This window comes from Parasteatoda tepidariorum, chromosome 1 (assembly GCF_982258835.1).
Source record: "Parasteatoda tepidariorum strain Cologne lab strain chromosome 1, Ptep-v5.0, whole genome shotgun sequence".
Classification (NCBI taxonomy): Eukaryota; Metazoa; Arthropoda; class Arachnida; order Araneae; family Theridiidae; genus Parasteatoda; species Parasteatoda tepidariorum.
In genome coordinates this window covers 9,619,983-9,646,088 of record NC_141755.1, presented here as the reverse complement: position 1 = coordinate 9,646,088, position 26,106 = coordinate 9,619,983, and the positions used below count along the sequence as shown (strand labels likewise).

At 27.8% G+C, this 26,106-nt stretch overlaps 1 protein-coding gene across 2 annotated transcripts in view; it reads left to right on the top strand.

The window, feature by feature from the left end:
* LOC107436783 (teneurin-m) overlaps window positions 1-26,106 on the top strand; it is a 579,494-nt gene that overhangs the window by 98,382 nt on the left and 455,006 nt on the right. The window lies entirely within an intron of this gene.

Genomic DNA, 26,106 nt, shown 5'->3' with positions numbered 1-26,106 from the left:
GAAAGTTTTGAATTTTCATTCTTACGCCACGAAACTTTTGCATGAGATTTTATAACGAATCTTAAATACTTTCGAATCGCAGTTCTCAAAGCTGCAATCGGTTTTTCTTTCCAAATTATAAATTTTTAAAAAAATGACATTTCAGACTATTTTTTTCCTTGCCGAAATATTAAATTTTTAAAACGTTATGTATAACAGGAGTTTGCATAAGGGTTGCAAGAAACGCTTTAGGGAGTTAAGACACATTGTCAGGATTAAAAGTGTATAGGACTCCATCCCTCGAAACTTCATTATAAGCTTAGGATCTTCCCCATTCTTATCCCCTAGTCTCATCCCCTATTTATCCACTAGTCGAGTACGACGAAATTTTCACGTATGGAATCCAATACACGATTCATCCTGATGCTGTGCCCTAACTGTTCTAGAAATTTGTCACAACATGTATGCGACCCCCTGCTTTAGATAACTTTTTTAAACTTATACATTTCGACAGAAATAAACTAAAAATATCATTTAAAAAAAATCTGTAGCTTCAGTAGCGAAACTAATTTCAGATTTGAAATCCCACACCCGAATCAAGTGAGCTAAAGTATTTGTATAAATGCCATAAAAAATTCATTCACTAGTGATATCAGTAATTTATAACTAAATTTTGTGGAATTAGTTGATTATGTCAATCATAAATGCATTTTAAATAACTTAGTTTTATAAATTTTTTATTAGTTATGTTAATTGGATTCTAATTTACTTACTATTTTTCTGAAGTTTTTTTATTTAATTAAATCAATAGCTAATCATAGTTCTACTTAAAAATACATCTCGATACTATTTTATTTGTTTTTTTCATTTGCTAATTTCCATTCAATTGAGTAACTCTAAATGCCTTAACTAAAATAAGATATACATCTATTTTATACTCGCACAAGAGTGATGAAAACCTTTTTCTTTCGATAATCGATGAATAAATTTTTATTTCTGCTTTAAATAATGTATAGATCCATAAAAAAAATTAGAATTTATCAATTAAAAACTTCAAGAAATGGTGAAATCTCCAATTATTTATTAATTATCTGGAAAAACGTTTCATCAATTTCAATCTACCATAATTCCTTTATTTATTAAATTTGGTGATAATTCTGCTTGTTATATTTTCTAGTTTCTATTTCATTGACTGATTTTTCACGTCTCTCAAAAAAGAAAAAAAAAGAAATATTTATACATTTTATACATTCACATCAAGAATCCGATGAAAACCTATTTCTTTTGCCTCAGCGAACAATTAATCAAACCTCAATTTAGCTGCGAATTTTTTATTCATTTTGCGGAGATTCTAAGTTCAAATAAACTTCTATGATAATAGGGAAGCTTATTCGATATCTTCCACCCTCGATCTGAAATCCCAATTTTTCAAAAACTGGTTTTTCATTTTTAACTCAAGGTTTTGAACAAAATTGATTTCCTATGGGTAAGTACAATAAAGATATTATCCAATCCCAGCTTCCCCATCCTCAGTACACTGTAACACTTGAATGCACCAGGCAAATAGAAAACTGATATTATAAGTCCTATCACATAAGAGGAATTATCTAGTTTATTTCCTTACTGTACTCTTTTGCTCTTATTAACTGAAATATATTTTTTCTCTTATCTGATAATAAGGATATCCGGGGGGGAGGACAAGGGAGAATGGGGTGCGTTATTATCTTTCGAGAAAAAGGGACGGAGAGCGTGTATATTCGAAGGAAAAAAGGCGCTGATCAATGAAATGTAATCTCTCGCCAGTAAAGCGAGATTGAAAAAGGATGAAGTTTCTAATTTTTGATTTTATCGAAATGCTTGTAAGAGCTGTATAGATTTTAGTTCTATTTGTGGTTACCGAGAAGAGCCCACCCTCGAAGAATAATTTGATAAAACATTACGATAATTTTTCTTCTTCTCTCCGAACCTAAAATTAGGTATTTAATGCGGGGTGGGGATTTAGGGTTACCTTGATCATGTTTTTCAAAAAAATCACTAAATGTTGAAAAATACTGAAGTGACTAAACCTTGGAATAAAATACAACTGTTTTAGAGCATGATTTAGATCATGATAGAGCATGATTTAGAGCATGCACAACGTCTTTAAAAAACAAAATTTTTCAAGTATAAATACTCAAACAAGATAGTTTATTGGCAAGATGTTCCATAATGACTGTCCTCAATATAGCAATTCCACAACAAACCGTCTTGACCCAGGTAGGACAAAGAAATTAAAGCTCCCCTATTTCGTGAACCAACGACATGATAGTGATAATGTGGACAGCATTGTACACAAGCAGACTTAAATTACCATACTACTTGATACCCATCAACCAGACTTCCTCACTGAGGATCGAACCCCGATCCTTTACAATAACAGTTAATTGTCATTTATACAAGGCAATTATCAAACAACTTCTCTTGTATGTGAATTCCTAGGGGATCATCTACTTAGCCAATCGCAATAAAATTTCAGTTATTCAAATCTAATTCTAAATATAAAAACAATTATTAATTAACAAATAAACTTATAAAAGCAAATCTAATCAATATTGATATAAGCAATATCATATTCGAATAGATAAAAATAACTAGGGACAAAAAAAAAGACTTCTCTAGGATATAATAAAAATTTGAATTTTCAGATTTAGAAGCTATGCTTTCAATAAGATAGCTAACTTAAGTGAAAAGAAAAAAAAATCCAAAACAATCACTTACAGCATAACAAATGGATACGAGAGTTTTACGAAATTTACTCAGTTATTGAAACAACCATTTCCTCAAATTTTCTCCAAGAGAACATTTAGTCAAAACCAGGAAATTACGTTTTCACTTGCTAAATTATAAGAATTTCATCAAAAGCATTGGACCTAATCGCACATATTCATGAACATAGATTATTAGAAGCTTGTAAGAAAAGATAAAAGCAGTAATCGTTAGTCCTCACAGTCAATTAAAAAAAATCTCACCTGGGAAATCTGATTATCAAATGAGCACACCTAAACCTGTACCATCTCTTCAAATAATGAAAACAGTTTTTAAATTAGATAAACTATTGTTGGAGACTTGCCTGAATACTTTGGTGTGACACCTGACTAAGAAGGTAGTTTTGCAAGCACTTAAGAACTTGGGATTCTTTAAAAAAGATCTTTTAGTATCCTGACGGTATTGTCAAAAAAAGCGAAATGCAATTCAAGAATTACTGAATTTTCAAATTTTGATAACTTTACTTTTGCCAGAATATTGAAATCTCGGGTTGCTTTGTTTTATTTACTAATTATATTTTTTAAAACAATGAATTAATTAAAAAATTTTAACGTGTTTCAGACGCGTCTTTTTAATTGGAAGTAATAATTCTAAACCGGAAAGTAATTCTAAACCGGAAAATGCTTACAAATCGAAGGGCGGTTAAATAGCGTGTTACGAAGAACGGTTGATTACTATCATTTACTGCTCTTACGATTTAGTTACGGTGCTGTTGATGTTTTCGGTAAGGGTTTCGGTTGCTGTACTTCACTAAAGGAATTCCATACCGTTGCATTTTGCATGTTAATGCTGCCGTAATGCAACGGCAAAATTCAAACCAAATTTAGTATCAATATTCACAAATCTTGACTCAGTAAAGATTCATAGAGTCGTTATTTTCCGATATTGGCCCTACATAGAATTGCCCGCTTCACCCGATATTTTACAGCACTTTACAAACGATATTGGCCCTATCTAGAATCGTCAGGTTCACGAAATTTTTTTATTCATAATTCAAGCAATATAGGCCCTATATAGAACCAATTAAAAAAATCTAGACATCCTAATAGTGGTCCATTGGAGCATGTACATATAGGTAATTAAGTTATTGGTGATAGGTCATATAGGGGATTAATATACTGATTAAAATATGACACCAATTGAGGCCAAGGTAAAACTGTTGCTAGGTAAATGTGATTAAAAAACGTTATAAATGAGAAACTGATTAGTCATTCGAAACTAATATTTAAAATTTTACCAATCGAACATTTTTATATTATTTTTAATTTTCTAAAAATAGCATTCGATTCCGTAAACATCTAAAACACACGGTGGCATCATTCATTTAAAAAGCTCTCAATACAAGACAGTTCAACTTGATTAATCTCAGCATCGTAACAGCTCAACTTAACTCGGCGTAATAATAAAAGTGAATCATTTCCTTTGGATTCGGAAATGGAATTAAGGCAGCGTCTAAAGAACATAAAAAAAAAAGAAATTTTCTAACGAATTCAATTAAGAGAGTGGAGAGAGAATCCCTTCCTTCAATGCTTAGTTGCTGAAAACTTCTTCATTTTATTTCGCGGGCAGAGATGATAATTATTATTATAATACTGACACATTAGTTGAAATAATTGAGGACAAAATTTTCGTTCGCCTTTAGAATTATTGCGCGAATCTCATTATTTTACTGCATTGATTTAATCTTCGAATAAGAGTATAGGGTGAAAGGGATGTAAGGAAAAATTAAAGATTTTTATATCTTACTAAAGAGGTTTAAGAATGAATTTTAAATCAAAAATCGGATTATTCATAATTAATTAAAAAGTTTTTAATTTCCCCTTTTAACTTTTAATCAAAATAAAGCCTTTGAAGCATTTCTATTTTTAACAATTTCAATCTGCAGTAATGTTTTACATAACATTAGCTTTTGAAACGCCATATTTAAGTGATAGTTAGGTTTTTTGTTAGATAGTTTGGTAATTTGTTTTTCGTTAACTTTGATTTCAATTAAAATTTATATTTTCTATTTTTTTCTGAACATACAATAGTGTTTTATCTGACATTAGCTTTTGAGATGGGATATTTAAATTATAGTTAAGGTACTTTAGTTAGATAGTATAGTAATTTTCTCTTCGTTTACTCGAATTTCAAGTATTTTGTTTTTTATTTTTTTTTTCGAATGAAATATTATTAATTATCATTAAAAAAGACATTGTAAAGGAGTTTTAGGTATCTTTGAAAGATGAAAGAGAAAAAACTTTTTGCTTGTTTGGTTTGACACTATAGCCATCAATTCGGTGAGATATTTTAAATAAACATTAATATTTAGTTGAAACTTAAAAAAATATCTTATTTTTACCTTTTTTTATGATTTATTACAATATTTTAATTTTTTTCATTTTTAATCAAAATAAAACCTTTGAAGAATTTCTACTTTTAACAATTTCAATCTGCAATAATCTATATTATATAAATCGCTAATACGTATGTATCAATAAAACCGATGATATTTCTTTTCTCGCGTTGGCAACAGTTTTCATTTTTAATTGATAGGCTTCGGCGCGAATGAGCACGTAGTGAGCATCATATGGCTGATCTAATATTATATAAAACGCTAATAAGTTTTAATTGATAGGCTTCGGCGCGCAAGAGCACGCAGTGAGCATATTATATGTCTAATCGGGTGAATTCTCACCCAATTATCAAAAAAATTCTCACAAAATTATCTTAATCGAAGCCGATGCTTTACATCCGGCTTTCAGTACTATTTCATATTGTTTTACAACACATGGTTTTAGCCCTCTGGTGGGAAAGACTTTAAAACAAAACTTACAAAAGTTGCTTTTCTCAACAACTGAAATTTAGAATAGTGTGATTAAGAAAAATATGTGAACTGTTTGCAATTTCAAATTAATATTGAAATGCACAGGTTTAGAATTTTCTACAGTTAAAGTTTTCGGAACTTCAGTGTTCAAAAAAGTATACAAAAGCTAGATGTTAAGAACGTATCCAATGCGCGAGCAAAACGAGCATCTGATTGCGAAGCATTCCGAAATGTACTGCGAAAGCAGTTTCGAGGGTTGGCGAGCGCCAGCGAGCAGGGGGCGAAGCCTCCTAGTGTTTTATAAAACATTAGCTTTTGAGATGCCATATTTAAATGATAGTTAGGTACTTTGTTAGATAGTTTGGTAATTTGTTTTTCGTTAACTCTGATTTCAATTAAAATTTCTATTTTCGATTTTTTTCTGAACATACAATAGTGTTTTATCTGACATTAGCCTTTGAGATGGGATGGGATACCCTTTTTATCAAAAATCTTTGTTTTTCTCACCAGGTAAAATTATTATTTTATGATAAATTTTATAATACTGAAGAATTTAAGCAAAAATCTCTAACTCAGGATAAATTTTTAGATAAAATTTTATGTAATTAGTAAAAACTTTTATTTTAGTGGAATTTCGAATTGAACGCAGTATTGATTTATTTTAGATTCAGTTGAAAGATTTCAATAAAAATCAAATTCATAGATATTATAGGTGTGTTATGTCTTAGACGCGGATGGCTTACCGGTGTTCCTTTTATATATTTTTCTCTGACGCTTTAATTATGAGAAAAACTATATTTTTGTATTTTTTATTATAAAAAACAATCGAACAAATGTTAAAAAATCCTAGATTACCGGAATAATATTTGTGTTAAATATAAAATTTAACAAATGTAGTTTAAATGAAAAAAATCTCATCCACATTCTAAGATAAATCAATAATTTATTTTGCAAATTAAAAAAATTTCAATGATGCAGAGCTGTTAACCTTAAATCTAAATAACTGTAAAAAAGGGAAAATTTTAAAAATTATTATTTGGAAGTGAGTTCCGAACAATAACTGTTTTTTGGTTCTTCGTCAAAAATTGCACTAATGTTCTTCGGTAAATAATGAAAAAGTCTCATGAAACAATACATATTCAATAAGATAACTATTAATGAATGGCATTGAAACATTATAAAACTGTCCTTCTAAATTATTTAAAAGAAAATTCCATCATTAAAAACACAGTATAATTTGTACAAAGAAAAAATTTATTAAGTTTCATTTGTAGTCACTAAAATCTAGAAATATCAGCACTTCCCCAATCGCATCTATAATCTTCCAAAATCGTTTCTGAAAATTATTACAGACATTTCAAGTGCGTTAATTTTTATGATTTATATTCAAAATATTCTTTTTACATCTAACCGTTTTGTTTAAAGACTGACATACTACAAAGTAAATATTTAAAAAATATTTTAATGAAAAATTTTACTTTTTTGCGTTACTACACATCTGTAATTACAATATTTTTACCGTCTACAAAAAAAGTCATTTTCTGAATAATTACTTATGGGTCACCTATTTTCGGAGAAAGAAATTCTGATTATATTACCCTTATATATGGTGATAATATTTTTGGTAAAAAAAACAACATAATTCTGATTAATAAAACCAAAATATGCGGTATTTAAACTATTCATTTGGTAATGTCATTTGGTAACATTTCAAGTGCGTTACAGTTCATTTTCATTATTTCAATTCAAAACACTTTTGTTACATCTAACCGTTTTGTTTAAAGACTAAAATAATACAGAGTACATATTTTAAAGATATTTTAATGAAAAATTTTACTTTTTTGCGTTACTACGCATCTATAATTACAATATTTTTACAATCTACAAGAAAGACATTTTTTTAATAATTTCTTTTAGGTCACCTATTTTCGGAGAAAGAAATTCTCATTATATTACCCTGTTTTATGGTAATAACATTTCTGGCAAAAAAAAAAAACTTAATCTGATTAATAAAACCAAAATATACGGTATTTGGTCAATGTCTGTTCATATGGCAACAGTTTACAAGAGATTCTGGTTTTAGTAAAAAATACAATACTGAAGATTAAATTTAACAGTATAAAAGGTTTTTATACAGCACTCTTAGGCAGCGGTTTCGACTGTGGAACTTTAAATGATCTTGCTACACTTGGTGGAACCCCAGTATTATTAAAAATAATTAACAGAAAAGACTACTAATTATTTTTAAAATATTGAATGTAATGAAGGAAACACTTGATATAATGAATTTCTTCTAGATGTAGCTTATGTTGAAAATAAATAAAATTGCGGGTTTCAAAAAATAAATGCTGTAAACGTTGAAAATAATTACCAAATACTGTAATTCTTTATTTTTGAATATAGCTATTTTATTTTATATTGAAATGCTCGAAGATAAATACTTATGGAAATATTCAGAACTGCATACAAAGTCGGATTTAGAAAACCGAGGACTGTAGATAAAAATCTGTCAGGGGCTGAAATTGTTACTTTAAACCAAACTTTTATGTTGTTTACATACAAAATGCCTTTAAAATATTTAATACTTAAGTATATTAAGATGTGTTCGTAAAGTTGCTCTTATATTTATTTCAATTTTTTGTAACTCGTGATCCTAATAGAGCATTCTTCAGGAAAGCATAAACACAAAAAAAAAAATATCTGTAAAATTTAGATACCTCCAGAAATAAGAGGCCATATACCCAGACCTTTTAGACATACAGTTTCATAATACATTTTGCATACCCTTATCATAACTTATTCAACGAATTGTTGTTAGAAAAAATTATCTTTGCACATTTTGTTAAATTTTTTTCATTGAAATTTTATGTAAGTAATTTCTCATAAGCAACCGAAATATTAAATAAATTATGGATTACTGATTGGGTATAAATATAGTTATAACTTTTTTAGAAAAAAATCACCAACTCTTGAAAACCCTGTAATCTTTTCAAGGAACCTCAAAGTTCCATGGAACACCTTTCGGCAACCGCTGCTCTAAGGTATCACGATAAAATTTCCAAATTTCATCACATTTCGCATATTATAAAACTATATTTTACTGTATTTTTTAACAAATTCATTACCAAAGTGCTTTGGTAAAAATTATCGGGGTTTTTGCTGCTTTCACAGAGACAGAAACACAGTATATTTTATCAAACTCTGATAGCTTCAGTGTTTGAGGAATATATTTGACATTAAATTTAAAGCTTACAAAATCATAATCTTCTCATAGAATCAATTTTTAATAAATACTATCCCAAAAATTTTTCATACGTTGTTTTATAATTATATTTATAAAATAATGTCACAGATACAGTTGAGAAAAATTTAAAAATTTATAATACGTTTCCTGAGACTGAAAATCTTTTTGAAAAAAGAACTACATCAATTTATATTTTATCTTTAAAAGTGATATTTGATTTTCTACAGTAAAAAAATTGTAGCAAACGAAGTTCATGATATACATTTTTATTTTAGCCCAAAGCGTATTTATGTATTTCTTAATCATTAGCTGTTCAATTTAAAGAGGAAAATTATTAAAACCGATATTGATGACAAAAAATATATCACTTTAATCAAACTTCTACATTCTTTTCATGAAATCTTAAATATTTAAAAAAAACTATCTTACTTTTTTATTGAAATGTAATAATTTCACCAGGTAACAAATGAAAAACAATTTCTCAAGTACAGTTTTATAAAGGATACTCCTCTCAATTTTTAAATAATTCCACTTGTTTTTTTTTCCACTCAATTTTTTTCATAAAAAAATACTTGGAATTATTAAAATTTTAGATTTGATTGCTACATAAATATTTTAATTCCACAAAAACATTTTCGATCTTCCAATCAATTGAACTTAGATTTTTTTAAAGGAAATGTACGTATAAATAAAAAAATAAATTTAATTAACAATCAATTTAACTCAATTAAACATAAAAACTGAATCTAATTACAAAATCAATCATTAAAATTCAAAAGTCAATCAAAATTACTAAACAAGCAATGAACTCAACATATTTCATATCAAGTTTCAAAAGTAACTTCTGAATCTTTTAAATTTTTGGATCTCTAACTGTTTTTTCAAGGGATATGAAGCAGCTCTCAAAGTTTTAATTTATTTTCGATGGCTATTTTTTTAACACGTTATTTTAATTTGTATTCAAAAGATATCTCAAGAGCCATTTTGTCACCTAAAAAACTAATTTGCCCGCTTTTGAAAGAGTTCTTCAGTTATTATTTATTTCTTTAGCATTTAACCTTTCGCCAACTAGATCTACAAAAACATGAATCCAACATTAAAAAACATTTGTAAATGATTGATTAAAATAAAAAAGTAGAAGAGACAGATGATAGTGGAATTAAAAAGATGAGAAACTAAAACGTAATAAGCATCAGACTTCTGAATTATTTCTCACATAAACATTAATCCATTTGCATGAAGAATTTCATATATTACAATTTGTAGAAGCTTATCCTAATTGGAATGGAGACACTCATTAAGTAAGGGATTGTATCCAAATTAAAATTACTCTAAATTAAAGGTATGTGTAAATAATGGGTGTAATAATTTGGGTAAAAATTACAGCAAAAAATTCTTTTTCAATGTTTTTTGATTGGGAATAGGAACTTTTTTGACTAGATAAGAAAAATACTGAAGGCTTTCAAATTATCTTTTCTGAATGAAGTCTGATAAAACCTAGGAGTTACAATGCTTTCCGGAAAAGGACCGAAACGGGATTACTTATAAGATTGTTTTTCGGAGGCTCTGTGACAGCATGAAATGAAACTTTTTTACTAATGATATGCTACTTTCATAACTAATGTGAGTTTACTACAGTTACTGATGATATTAAGGAGGAAAGGTAATGTTTTGAGAAAAAGAAAAGCGTTTGTGGTCTAATTTCCGTATATTTAAAAACGTTCTCCAATGCTGCATTACTTGGACATATAAAAATTTGCAAAAAATGCGAATAAAGTATTATTTTTGATAATTTTGAAGTTTTTAAGTTTGTCTTTAAGCCCAGATAATCATAAATAATGATGAGACGTATTGTATAAAATTATTGCTTTGCTTCGAGGGTAAGGCATTAAAATTGTGATTTTTTTTTTATTTTCTTCTGAAAAAAGCTACGAAAAACCGAGTAAAAGGGGGCTATAAGAAATCACCAAATAGTGGTAAGTGAATTCATGACCGTAGATATGACTCTTCCGATTGACGAACAGTATTGGGAATACAGAGAGGAAATGCAACTTAATTTCAAAATATACTTCAGTACATGGTACGAAAGGAAGGGGCTCTTAACCTTAAAAAACATTAGTGTAGAGCAGGGGTTTCCAACTTACATGAGGCCGAGGGCCACAATTAAAAACACAAATCAAATGGCGGATCACAACTTAATCAAAATTTTATGTAGGACTCTTACATTTGAAGGAACATTAAATATTACTGTCAGATTTTTACCAAGTTGTACAAAACAAAAGTATTAAATTGCGAATAAAAAAATAGATTTGTAAAAATATTTAGTTGCATATTAAAAAATTCGGGCTACAATAACTTTAATGTGCACCTATTTATTAGACAATTAATGTGCAGCAGATATCTAATTGTTAAGATGTAAAACTTTAAAAAGGTTGGTATTAAAACTTGCACAGTAGCACGCAAAATGTTCAATGAGAAAATTGAGGCTTGTCTGCTGCAACCACCAGAGAATAAATATTTGCATTTTAAGTTTAAATTTGCAAATGTTTGTGTAAACATTTTCGTCCAAAATAAGTGATTTCAAAAAGTTAAATCGGAGAATTTCTTCAAGAAAATTTCTGATACACACTTGCTGAATTATATCCACAAAATACAAAAAAAATAAAATAAAAAAGAGCAACATACGCGATTATTTTTGTATTTGAATAAATATTTTTTTGGAAGCAAAACCCGAGAAAAACTTTTTTGAACCGTTGGTATGTTAAATTTCACAGAAACGAAGAAATTAGATTTTTATTAACGAAAAAAGTATTTTAAACCCATATAGATTTTTTACGAAAATTGTCCGCAAAAAAATGACAACTAATATATTTCAGTTCGCCGATCACAAAAAAAAGTTTTCGCTGACCGGATGCAGCCCCCGGCTTCCAGTTGGGCACCTCTGGTAGAGTATCCCGGGCAATGGTCTTTAATTTTATAACATCAGTGTGGGGTAAACCGGACAGTGGTATTTAACTTGAAAAAACATCTCACCTCTCTTGATTAATCAAATTATTAAAAATAATAAACGGCGATTATTATTGCTTGATTATTATGTTTGCTATTTGATTTGGAAGAAAACAAATTTTACAATATATTGTATACAGTGTGACTCAAAAAGTTCAGAACGTGCTTTAATTTTTAAATTGAAAATATAAATTGCAAAAATTATCAAAATAAGATATGATTTAAAGTTATATTGAAGAAACTGTCTTGCAGTTATTTTTTAAAGAGTTAAAAGAAATTAAAAGAAAACTATGCATTATTTGTGCGTTGCGCCATTTTACAAATAAGAAACCGTTTGAAAAATTTGAACTAATGCACAGTAATAACTGCTGAAAAGATTTCAATAACTTTCAAAAATAATTCTTGCAACAGTTAAAAAGAATACTTTGTTTCGGGCCATCCTTAACTCAATAATAGAAGGACGCCTAGTTAAAAAAGATTTGGCTCACTTCTTACTGAATAGTAACGTCTGGTATCAAAATAAAAGTCATGAACTTTTGTTCTTACATTTTAATGTTAGTGATGTTTAATACAATGTCCTTCCTTACTACTACTAGGTTTGCATTCAAAGACAACATTGTTATAGCTTTTCTTTGTATTTCGGATTAAATAACCCAAGTTAAAACTAGCTGAAGCATCTCATTCTTTAATCATACAATAAGAAAAAAATTCTGACAAAAATACCGTACTGTATAGTAATTGTATTAGCCCTATATATTAATATAATATGGTACTGTATTGGTCATTTCTGGTGAAAAATATCCATAATTTCTGCTAATATAACCAAAATATACCGTATTTGAATCTTTTATTTAGTAATTTTTCCGCTGATATGGTAACGGTTTTCCAGAAAATACGGTTAAATACGTAACCGGTTTAATGTTTACGACAAATAAATGGTGACGAATAAATGAATTTTATGCAATTCTTTATGAAATCATGATAAAATTGCTAAAGTTTACCGCATTTGACAAATTTTATTACATTTTATAAAGCCATATTTTATTGAATTTTACCGAAGTACTTCGCTAAAAACTACCAATATATTTTTCGGTATTTCCATAGAGCCGGAAACATGGTAAATTTTAAAATATTCTGGCAGATTTGACTATACTTTGACCTACTTAAACATAGCAAAACAAAAAAATCTTATTGCATTGAGATTTAGATTATTTAATCGCTGTAATGTTTGGAAAAAAATTAAAAATTTATTTAATTAAAGTTAATAAAAGATATATTTTTAACAGGTCGTATTTATAAGATTCCTCTTTTTTCATTTTATTTATTTATTTTTTATAATGATTATTTTATTAAGACTCTCTCTGGCCACATAATATAATGATACATTTTGGTGAAATATTTGCTATTATAAAAACTATAGTGATATTGCAACAGTTTATTCTAACTTTTAAATTTGAACCATCTTTAGCCAATGATTGAATGCTTAGTAAAATCGAGCAAAATTTTAAAAGGTTAAAACGTTTTCATTGCCTAAAATGATAAATTTTGTTGCTAGGCAGCTATAAAAACTGTATTAGATAAAGTTGCTGCTATAAAAACTGTAGTAATATTGTAACAGTTATTTATAACTGTTAAGTTTAAACCATCTGCAGCCGACACAAGCAATGCTGTAAAAAATGGGTAAAATTTTAACTCAAATAAATTTTATTTTTTCGAATAATACTTTTTATGTATTCAAAAACAGATTTATTTGCGAATCAAAAAAATTTTATGCATTTGAAAAAGATTTATCTCAGAATCAAAGGATATTTATTGAGCTCAATATGAGAATTATTCATTGATTCTCAGTAAAATCCAGTTTAAAAAATTAAATTTTAAAAAAAAGTTTTAAAAAATCCAGTTTAAAAAGAAAATTTCGTCAAATTTATGATTCTTTTAAGAAAAACGCTTAATAATTTATTTAAATTTTTAAATTATTTCTCCGTTTTTAAGCCCTTTCATTTCTTTTCTATTATTTCTTATCTACTTAGATAGTATATATGTATTAAAACATTAAACTTTTGTTTCTTCTTTACGGCACTCAATTTGAAGCTTTTTATTTTCCTTTACGAACGAGGATCGTGAAATGTCTTTAAAATCCGAAGAAAAAAAATTATTTTTATTTCTGTAGCATTAAATTTTTCGCTCTTAATTCGAATAAATCTTAAAAAAAAATAGTTTAAGAACTAGCTTAAAAGGATTGAACCCGTAGATATCAAAATTCAATTACACTTTTCTAACGACATTTTTCTCTTTCATTTTAAACTTAGTGATCTTAAAATCTTTATGAAATATTCCGGATTAACTGCTTAACCAATTAATTTTCCGAAAGTGAAATATGACATTTCTTACATTATTTGAATCTAGATGGTCACTTTTTTATGTTCACGTTACATTTATTTTCTTCTCTTAAGATTCCAAACTCTTAAGATTCGCTTTAAAATTGAATTATGTGTTTTATGTTTTACATAATTTATAAATCCCTTTACTTTAAATTATGTGGTATGAAAAAATAAACTAATATTTTTCATGAAAACGCTAAGAGGATAAGGACATTAAATTTCTAAACGAGTTTATAAAGGATTAAAAATAAATAAAATTATGTGTAGTAGTTTATCATTTTAATATATTTACAAATGTTACTGACAAATGTGAAAGTCTACATTATATTGATTTGATAATTTAATGTTTTTTTTAAATACCTTATAAAATTCAAAAGTTCTATACTAAAAAAAATTTAAGAGAACTACTTAAAACTAGGTTAATATTTAAACTACAAATAGAATAGAAAAATGAACTCAGGAAACTTTAAATAATTATTAATTATGAATATTTTTGTTGTTATTGTATTAAATGGTGCATTACGTTCCAGCGATCAAATTATTTGCTTTGTTTTTTATTTCTTTCATTTTTTATTCTTTTTATCTTTTTATTTATTTATTTAATTTTGTCTGTAAAGAAGAAAAGTTTTTTCCGAACTTAATATTTTCAACTTTTTTAAGCGTGAAAATGTATTAAATAATTATAAAAATCAGACGCTTTTTAAAATCTGGCAAATGGACTTTTGTCTATCGTTCAATTTTCTTAATGAAATAAATAGTTATTTCAATGTACACTGTGAAAAATTATGGCATAAATCACCGGCACTTTAGATGCATTATCTGTAATATCCAGAATTCCAATATTATATCGTCCTTTTTTCAGAATTATTTTATTTAATTAGAGTTATTCAGTGATTTTAAGGTACATCAGATCTTTTGTTCTGTAACAAATTCTGGTAAAAACAGATTTTACGATAAAAAGTACAGGTACCCTGAGTGCTGGTACTTGTTACCGTAATTAAATTCAGAATTTTTCATACATTAATAATTGTAAGAAAATACATCGATTTAGCTTCTATATCATTTGAAAATATATATTTATAAAATACAAACATAGACGAAAAGTTACGAATAGTTTTCCTCTCCATGTAAAGCAAAGGCAGGTCAGTTCAAACAAAAAGTTCTGCACGAAGACTAATTTCTCCCAATACTTTATCTAGGAGTAGTTTCCTTGTCTTCTAGATCGGGTTCAAAATTACAACTTCAGAGTTGATAGTCGTAATCTCAAAATTGGGTCGGCTGTTTAGGGATGGTAATAAAATAAAAATAAAAACTACAATGAGTAGTTAATTTACGTTCTTTTAAACTAATTCAGTGCGTTATGAAAAATACAGCTTATTATTTTTTAGGATTTTCTTAGAATGCAAACTAAGCTGAGTTCACCCAAAATAATTCTAATCAAAACACTGCTTTTATTAGCTGTTAATGGTTGCTGAAATTTTAACTTGTGCTTTTTAAACCTCAGAAACCAATGCTTCATTTTAGATTTATTCTTGTTGAGCTTTAAAAGCACTTTATGTGCATTCAAATTACTTTTAAAGTGATTAAATTATCCCGACTTGAAGCAGATTTCAACTAAAGCTTTTTGGTTTATCTAAGATGCAAAGAGTCGAGATTCTAAATAAATTTATTTAAATTAAATGCGTCATTTATTAGTACCTTATTTACACGTAACAATTCAGTAAAAAACTCTTAATAAATAAATATTCGAAGATGTCGAAATATCAGAAATTTCCTAACTACAGAATCAAGATTTTAAAAATTAATCCAAATCGTTGAGTTTGTAATTGCATTATGTCTCTAAACTTTTTAGAAATCTCGAAATGGCTCAGCAAAAGTACTTAAAAATTTATATACTTATTTTTATGCATTAATGAAACTTGACATTTATTGAAAATTTAAATGTATGAATTACCGATTTATGTAGAAACAGAAAAATGCTAATATAAATCTCGAATAAAAATATCCAAATAATATTTTAAATTATTAATAATGTTGTCTGACAAGTTCCATTAGATGTGGGGAATATTTTGAAATATCATAAGAGTATTTCGGAATACTATCGGGATATTTCGAAATTTTGCTTCAATTTTCAAATTAGATTGTTTTTGAGAGTAAGACATTTTAAATGCTCCAAAATACTCTTCGGTTAGTTTCAGAAAATGTTTATTATTAGCACTATATACAATTCGATATATGTGTTTTTAATATTTCTTAAAATGTTTCTCTTGAATATGTTTTATTTATAATGATGCAGATAAATAATTTTAAACGAAAATCTAAAAGAAACATTTTATGACGTTGCATTTTTATAGATTATAATTTTTAAAAATCTCTGTTAATTAGCTATAAAGTATTTGCAATAGAGTTGATATACTAATCTTTAAGTGGAGAGAACCAGAAATGTGTTCAAAATCTAAGGTGGTGTTTATTTTATTTTATAACCGTCCTTGAACAGCTGACTAAATTTTGGGTTTACGACTACTAATGTTCAACTACGTAGCCTTGTTATTTTGAGGCCTATCTAGAAGACAAGGGAACTCCTGGATCGAGTATTGGGATAAATTAGATCTCGTGTAAGACTTTTTGATGGAAATAACCCGCATTTGCGTTACACGGACAAGAAAACTACGAAAACCTCCCATGGTTAGCCTCATGACATGGAGACTCTAACTAATGATCCGTTTACCACTGAGAATACTTTTACGTCAGCATTATAGTCGGTGCGAGCCGGGTTCAGAATCAGCATCGAGCAGCCATCGCTGGGATGGGACCAATGTTACTTATTGGAAGGTGAACGCTCTGTCCTTTGAACTACCATGGTTCTAAGTCGTTATTTACTAAATAACTTAAGTGATATACGATGTTTATTAAGTTACGAAATTACAAAATTATGAAAATTGCAAAATGACAAATTGAAAGTAATTTTTTAAAATCCTTTTTCACTGAATCGCAAGTTTCCTTTGGCTCTAAAACGGGTTTTGGAGTTCTTATTCGTGCCAACCTTGCTATGATTTGTGAGATTTCGTAAATCTTTTCTGTATTCGCTTAAATAGCAATCGGTGAACTCCAATGAGCTTTTTACTTTCAGTTTCATTTGTAATAAAAACTTTAAAAACTAGTGGGCTGCGCCCCCTGCTCGCTAACGCTCGCCAACCCCCGAAAATTGCTACGCAATGTTATATGGTTTGCTCCGCAAACCAAGCTCGCTTCGCTCGCTACTAACTTAGGTACATTGCAAATGCACAAAATTCTAAGAATTCAAAACAATCATTCAAATCCATATAACAACTTTTTTTTCTAAAAAAAATTACATCTTTTTAGTAAATACTGAGTCCTTAAAATAAATTTGAATTCAAATAAATGACATGTAATTCGTTAAATCTATTAGAAATGTGCTATAGTATAAAATCTTAAGATAAAATTTCTAAAACTGATATCTCTTTAAAAAGGTTAAAATTTCGGCTATAATTAAGTCTATTAAAAATTTAAATAAGTGAATTGCAATGGAAAAACCCGCATAAACAAATAAATTCTAGTAAAACAAATAAATTAGTGATATAAATCAAAAACTGTCAAATAAATTCGTAATACATAAATTCGTGAAAAAAAAAACGCTTTCGACAAAAAACTAAAATAGAGATCTATCGACAAAGACTTCTGCCTAGCTTATGCTCTCCCTGGTTATTTCAGTTTCCGTTTTTAAAAGCGCTATATGTTGAGCCATCTTAGCTAGATTTGGCATGTGACATTTTTAGCATCAATCATTGGTCTATTTTCTAGCGTTGCCATTCGGGGAGTTGTAATGAGGCTTTTTTTTATCGACGTGTAAGAGAAATATATATATAGATGCTTATTAAAAATGGTGATAAATATAAAGAAGAAAAATGAGATAAAAATAAGACTAAAAAAAAATCTTCGTGTTAAATAATTCTGATTTAACGTTTTTTTTCTAATCAACGTGACTCGTTCCGACGAAAAGATTGAAATCGGGAAAAAATAACCCACTTTAAGATTTCATAATTTATTTTAAACACTTTAATATGAAAATATGTATTTGAAGCGAAATTATAGTTTGTTTGTTTTTTAATTTTTTTTATATTTTAAATAAGTAATTTTTTCAATTGTCTTGTGATTTTTTTTTATCATTTTACAAATATTTAAATTTCAAGCACAAATCATGCTCGTGACATTCAAAGAAATTTTAAAATTTTAAAAAAGGATTGAATTTGGTTTCTTTTTAATTAAAAAAAGTATGGAAAAATATTGACACAAGTTTGTTTATTTTTATTAAAATTATCCACGTTATAATTGGTACTTAGAAGTTCCTGCTGTAAGAATTTTAACTTTTTTTTAAAGTTTTTAATTTCAAAATTGCGTAGTTTTTCTTTTCATTACATATTTAAAAAATATTATTGAGAAAATTAAAAACAAAATTTAAAATTTTCTGAAAACAATTCAAAGGAAATATTTAGAAAATATACATATAAAATGTCCTGGAGTTATCTTCTTTAGTTTCTGTTTGTTCAAAAGTTACAAAAACATAATTTAAAGTTGAAAAATTTATCAACGAAAAGAACCATTATATAAGCTTATGAATTTCATGAATTTCAATGGGTGGAAAAGAGGCAAAACTAAACCTTATGTCGTATTTCTATTTCAATACAAGCATAATATTTGCAGCATTATATTGAGAGAGAAAAATCTAACTTTAAAAAATAAAGCAAAACCCTAGATTTTCAAATGTTTTGTATTCCGGACCTTTTTGATAGTAGAGTATTTTCACAACAATTTGATGTGAGCCATAGGATTCATGGCGCATAAATCTCCGCAATTTCTTGACCAACGGCATCATGGCACGTTTATAGCAATTAGGTCAGCATAGCATACCTGTATCCTTTACTTTCAACACAAGCTTGTACTTATCCATTTGGAGCTCGATGGGCATCTAGGAGTCACCGGGAATATGAACCCAGTACTACGCAATGATAGCTCAGTACGTTAACCACTATGCCATTGTGACTACCCATTAGTAGAGTTCTAAATCCGATAGTTCACAATTTGGTGCATTTACCAACACAAATAATATTTATTATCATAAAAAAAACTTTTATTTTAGACAAACACGATGTAAATCTGCGAAGGAAAATTATCCAAAGCTGCATTTCTCATCAGTGGTTTATAAACTCGTAAATACACTGAGAAAAAATATTGTCAAAACTACTGAAATATGGTAAAATTTACCATATTTCCAGCTTTTGGGAACACCAAAGATCTCAGTTATATTTATCAAAGCATTTCGGTAAAACTAACTATAAAATATGACAATAATGTAAGATAAAATTTTGTAAATTTAAAAAGAAAATTATAATTTAATCATGATACTTTATAGCATGGCATAAAGATTTTTTTTGGTTATATTTACTTTTTAATTTTAGATTTTTTACTAAATGTGTAACAGTAAAAACTGTAATTTTGTAAACCAGAATTTCCGGTATCTCGTTACCATATGAATTGAAAAAGTTACCAAATGAATAGTTTAAATAAAGTATATTTTGACTTAAAAAATCAAAATCATGTTCTTTTTTTTGTTATTCTGTTTTTACCAGAAATGTCATTACTATGCAATTCAGTAATTTTATTAGGATTATTTTTTTACGCTCGGGGAGTGTATATTTGAGAAAAAATCCACTACATCCTTTATTATGTTCCAAATTCGTTACTACTGATAACTACGACTGATCAGTTTCGTATGAATACTAAAATTCCGTATTGATATCTAATCATAATCATTTGAAATATTATTTGAATTAGAACAAACTAAGAATAATCTGTCAAAATCAGCGCCAGATATATCTGGAGTCCCTCCATATTAATTAACTGAAATTTATGCTCCACCCCTTTATTGGGTGTATAACAGGGTTTCTCTCCGATTGCTGTCAGTGGGACATGTACCTGTAACCGTGTTCCAGAACGTGACAGGACTCCAAAAAATTCGAAGGGCCCTCAGTCAAAGTATCAGTGGGACCTCTACCATTCTTCATTCCTGTTAGCACGGAACCGCCCCGAATTAATACTGTTAGATTGGGGGACACATGGGGGGATATTTGTAGCCCTATTAGTATTCAGGTCATATTGAGGACTTCTTCGGAAAGCACATCTTTTGGGTGAATGGGGCGTTTGGAGCAAGAAAAAGGTGCCCCTTCTGTCCGACAGGAGAGGAAAGAGGAGGGGGGAGGGGCTTGCTCGGGGCTATTCAAAATTTTATTTTTTATTGGGGGATTCGGAGTACAAGCGTAGGTGGGAGATGATAAAAATAATCATGCTTTATCGCTTTGTAGCCTAGAAATAATTCGATCGTATCCTGCTTGCGCTTGTTTCTTCACTTTGTGATAGCGGTTTGGGTATAATATGATTTCGTGGGCGTAGTCCTGAGTAATTAAATATTTTAGCGAGTGCGGAAAAATAAATGACTCATTACATCGCTATTTGGTTTTATCAATAGTTACATTATATTAAAACAACTGTCTTTATTTTAAAGATAATCATTAAGACTGGGAATAAAGTTTTGCCAAAGTTACCTGTTTTTTTTCCTTCTCCCTTTCGTGATTTATAGGGAAAATTTAAATATTCTAAATTTGTTATTGTATAAAAGTAACTCATTATGAAGTGATATGCATTTACTCATTTAAGAAATAATTTCAATGAGTTAAAATGTCTGTTTTTGCTATTATTCTATCATTAATTTTAAACTCTATCTTCTAAGTTTTTATTTAAGTTTATTGTGGCAAAAGTTCAATCTGCCAAATTTTCCTGAAAGTATTTTTTTTTTTGTGGGAAGAATTTAAATGCTATAAAATGGATATTTTATATGATTTCTAAATATAATTAACAACAAAAAATTATCATCTCGAGATTTAAGTATAAATATGAATGTGATAATAATCCATAATCTTGATGGGCATTCCTTCTGCATTAAAAAAAATTACTTTAAGAAAACTTATTTTAGGAAACTAAGCTTAAAAATCTTTTGTTAGTTTCAAGAATATTTTCCTCAAGAATATTTTGTCACAGAAAAGTGTTCACTTGAGTATAGAAATAAACATTTTTATTTTATGATTTCTTCTGACCGGCCTGTGTAGGGGGCAGGGAAGTGTCCTTGCATCAGAAAGATTCTGGGTTCGAATCCTGGGCAAGGGATGGATGTTCTTTCCTTCTCTGTACTATCTGTCCTCACTGTGGGAGTGACGTTGGCCCACCTAATATGGTGTCCCTGGAAGAGAGGCCAACAAAATCGCCCTGTATATGCCTGAATTATCGAATGTTAACACAGGTGGGCATTGGAAAGAAAAAAAAATATGATTTCTGCCATAAATCAATTTGTCACTTAACTCAGAGAAAACATTTTGGTTAAATTACTGTATTGTATGGCATTATCATTTCAGAAAACGTATGGCATTATCATTGTTGAAAACGTAATTTGAATTATTCATTTGGTAATCTTTCCGTTCAAATAGTAACGGTTTACCAGAAATTCTGGCTTTCATATTTATTGCTCGTATTACCACACACTTAGTAAAAAACACAAAACTTAAAAATAAATTTAAGCGATTAAATTCTTTTTATGCAATTATGACGTGATGAATGAATAAATAATGCAATTATGATATGAAGTATTATGATAAAATTACTTAAAATTATAATGATCAATAATTTTATTGCATGTTTTAAAACCATATTTTATTGTAAATTTTATTGTAAATCATTACCGAAGCGCTTCGGTGAAATTTATCGAGATTTTGGGAGTTCTTAAACAGCGAAAAACACGGTAAAATTTACAATATTTTGGTAGTTTTGACCACGTTTTTTTTCCCAGTGAACCAGATAGCAAAAAATGTAGACTGGAATTTAAGACTAGTAGCTAACTATACATAATAAAACACATATAAAACACTGTATCCTCATATACATAATAAAACACTGGTGTAAAAAAAAGTTTAAAAAATATAATAATTACAAAAATAATATTTTTTTTTAGTTTTTGCTGAATTTAAACTGCTTGTTTTGCATGAGACAGTATACTAAATTACCAATACCAAATAAGATTATTTTGAAGAAAAAATTCTTTTTATGCATCATAAATATGAATCATAATGTTCCGACTTTCAAATATGTAAAAATCATTACTATAATGGTTATTATAAATTGATAATCAAATAATATTTCGATATGTACAAAATCAATACTGTAAAGGTGATCATATATTGTTTTTAGTTATGTATGAAATAATTATTATAAAAGTGATCATAAATTGATAACCGTATAAAATTTTGGTTTTCAGATAAATTTAAAATCATTACTATAAAGGTGATTATAGCTTGATAACCACACAATAATCCGATTTTTAAAAATTCGCAAAATCATTACTATAATCACGTAATATTCCAATTTTTAACTATGTAGAAAATTATATTACTATAAAGGTAATCATAACTTGATAATCACATAATATTCCGATTTTAAAATCCGTTCGAAATCGTTACTATAAAAGTAATCATAACTTGGTAACCACATACTGTTTTAAAAATGGACGAAATCGTTACTATAACCACATAATATTCCGATTTTGAACTAGTTACGAAATCATTACCATAAAGGTGATCATAACTTGATAATCACACACCATTCCGATTTTTAAATATGTACGAAATCATTGCTATAAAGGTGATCATAACTTGATAAAATCATAATATTCCAATTTTCAGATGGATATGTAATCATTATTATTTAGGTGATCATAAAATGACAGCCAAATAATATTCCAATTTTTAGTTATATACTACATAATTACAAGAAAGATGTTTATAAATGGATAGTTATTTAATATGCTGATTTCCTGTTTCATGCGTAATCATTAATTGAATAGAGACTACCAAATAAATATAATGCAAAACTGACCACTAGATGGTACTACTGTGCTAATTTCCTTTAGAAGATTTCTTCTGTCATTATAAAGTTTCTACATAATATCATTTTTTGGGTATTGAACAATATTAAAGTTACATTAGAGCGTGCAACGTGAATACTACTTTCGGAATTTCGGACTCGTGTATATTAAGATATTTTTGCAATAATATCTTAATAAATTTCAATCAACTATTAAGTAATATAAACTATATACTAGTAATATTATTATTACTAGTATATAGTAATATAAACTATATACTAGTAATTTAAATAATATAATTCAAAAATAAATTGAATAATATTCGAAATAATATTCAAAATAATATTCAAAATAATATTCACAATAATATTCACAATAATATTCAAAGTAATATTCAAAACTATTCATATCTGACAAGTTAAGTTACATTTGAGTTACTGGCAGTAGCCAGTAACTCAAATGTAACTTAAATCAAAATAATTTCATAAATTAATAATTTATCAAATGCTCTCTATAATACCCCACTAAATACTAATTTTTTTTTAATTTAATCAAGTATTTTCGTCGTAAAATGCTTCTCAAGGATTGAATAATATCAGTAGTACCCTGGAATTAAATTTTTAATCTTACAGAATTCAGAAATAGAATAATAACTTAATAATAAATAAAAATACATAATAAAAATAAATTCTCAATAAGTATTTCCTAGAAATAAAAATTATTTTTATACCTTGTTAAAAAATATCTCCTAAAAGAAATATAACAATTTAACATAAGGTTAATACGAAATATTACGCTTCCAAAATTTGGATTATTGATTATAATTTCGTTGATGTTCATTAAAATTAAAAATATTTGATTATCACTAAAATATTCAATAAAATCGGACATAATACTACAAAAAAATAGCATCATTTCTTTTTCAATTTTACTATTTCAAATCGTATCGCAATTGATTAGATATTTATGTGCCTTAACTTCATAGCATTTATCTATCATATAAATAAATATAGTTTTGTTTAATAATAACCATAATAAGTAAGTAATATAAATAAAAGGGTTCTACACTCTTCCCTAAAACATAGAAAAATTCCATGAAGCTCTTGGCGGTGCGAATGCTTGGCATACTTTAGAACGCTTAATGCCCACTTTCATTTAATTATTTCAATTAATTTCAATTATTTTAATTAATTTCAATTAGGTTATAAAACATAAAATAAAATGATATCAAGATCAAAGCACATAGATAAGATATCTATGTGCTTTAACTTTATAGCATTTCTCCATCGAAAAAATGTATATAGTTTTTATTTAACAATAACCTTAATCCGTAAATAATATAAATAAAAGAGTTTTAATCCCATTTCTACTACATAGAAATATCTCACATGACTCTTGGCGGTGCAAATGCTTGTCGTAATTTAGAGCGCTTGATACCCACTTTCATATAATTATTTTAATTAATTTCAATTATTAAAATTAATTTCAATTAGGTTATAAAACATAAAATAAAATGATATCAAGATCAAAGCACATAGATAAGATATCTATGTGCTTTAACTTTATAGCATTTCTCCATCGAAAAAATGTATATAGTTTTTATTTAACAATAACCTTAATCCGTAAATAATATAAATAAAAGAGTTTTAATCCCATTCCTACTACATAGAAATATCTCGCATGACTCTTGGCGGTGCAAATGCTTGTCGTAATTTAGAGCGCTTGATACCCACTTTCATATAATTATTTTAATTAATTTCAATTATTAAAATTAATTTAAAGTTGTTTCAATATATTTTATTTTAATTATTTCAGATCATATGACGATAGGTTAGACATCTATGTTCCTTAACCTCATAGCATTTATCTATCTAATAAATAAATATAATTATTTTTAATAATAACCTCAATCAGTAAATAATATAAATAAAAGAGTTCTATTCCCATGCTTACTATGTAGATATATTTAACACAACTATTGGCGGTGGAAATACTTGGCGTACTTTAGAACGCTTAATACCCACTTAGCAATCTCATCTTCAATGTGTATTTTAAAGCCCCGCACTTACTGATCAAATCTGATCGATGTAAGCTATAATTTCAATCTACCTTATAACCGTTATTAAACCTGCCAGGAGGTTTACGCTAAGCTGCTGCAAAAGATCAAGATTTACGGCTTTTTTTCGCTTCCCATAAGAAAAGGATGCTGTCATCTGTAATAGGCTATGGAAAGAGAAAAAAAAAGTGAATCTGATGATTTAGTTAAACGCTCAGTTTGCGCTATTATAAGGTCAAACCACGACATTCCAAATAGGTGCGGTATTTTTTTTTTTTTTTTTCACATTGGCTACAGGTTTTTAGGAAAGTTGTTTATACGGATATGTTCATTTAGGCAGTTTCTCCATTAAATTTATTGTTACATTTATTAAATTAAATGTTTTAAAGATAATTAGTTTTTAATCTTGAAAGCGGATGCTTTTTCTTACCAGGGTTGACTGTTTCAGGTTTCTGGTTCAGCTCTAAATTTTAATTGCTGAGAAAGAGTAGCATTTGTCAAATCGAAGCCTATCGTTGATCGTTGAAGTAATTTTGGCAGCGTTTATGCAATGTTTTTAACATGGTCTACATGATTTAGGGAAAATTGTTCATATAGATAGAGTCACTATTTGATCTATAAACATTTAGAATCTTTCAAGGAGAATTTTGTTTTATTTTTGAAAACTTATGTTTATTTCTCAAGGGTTGGTTATAACAGTCTCTTTTTTCAAGCTTAAATTTTATTTGTCAAAATAGCAAAATTTCGTTGATTCTTTGATTTTTTGTGTATTTTGATGCAATTTTTCAACACATGCTAATTACTGTAAGAAAATAGCCCTAATTTAAAAAATTTCTATTCGGA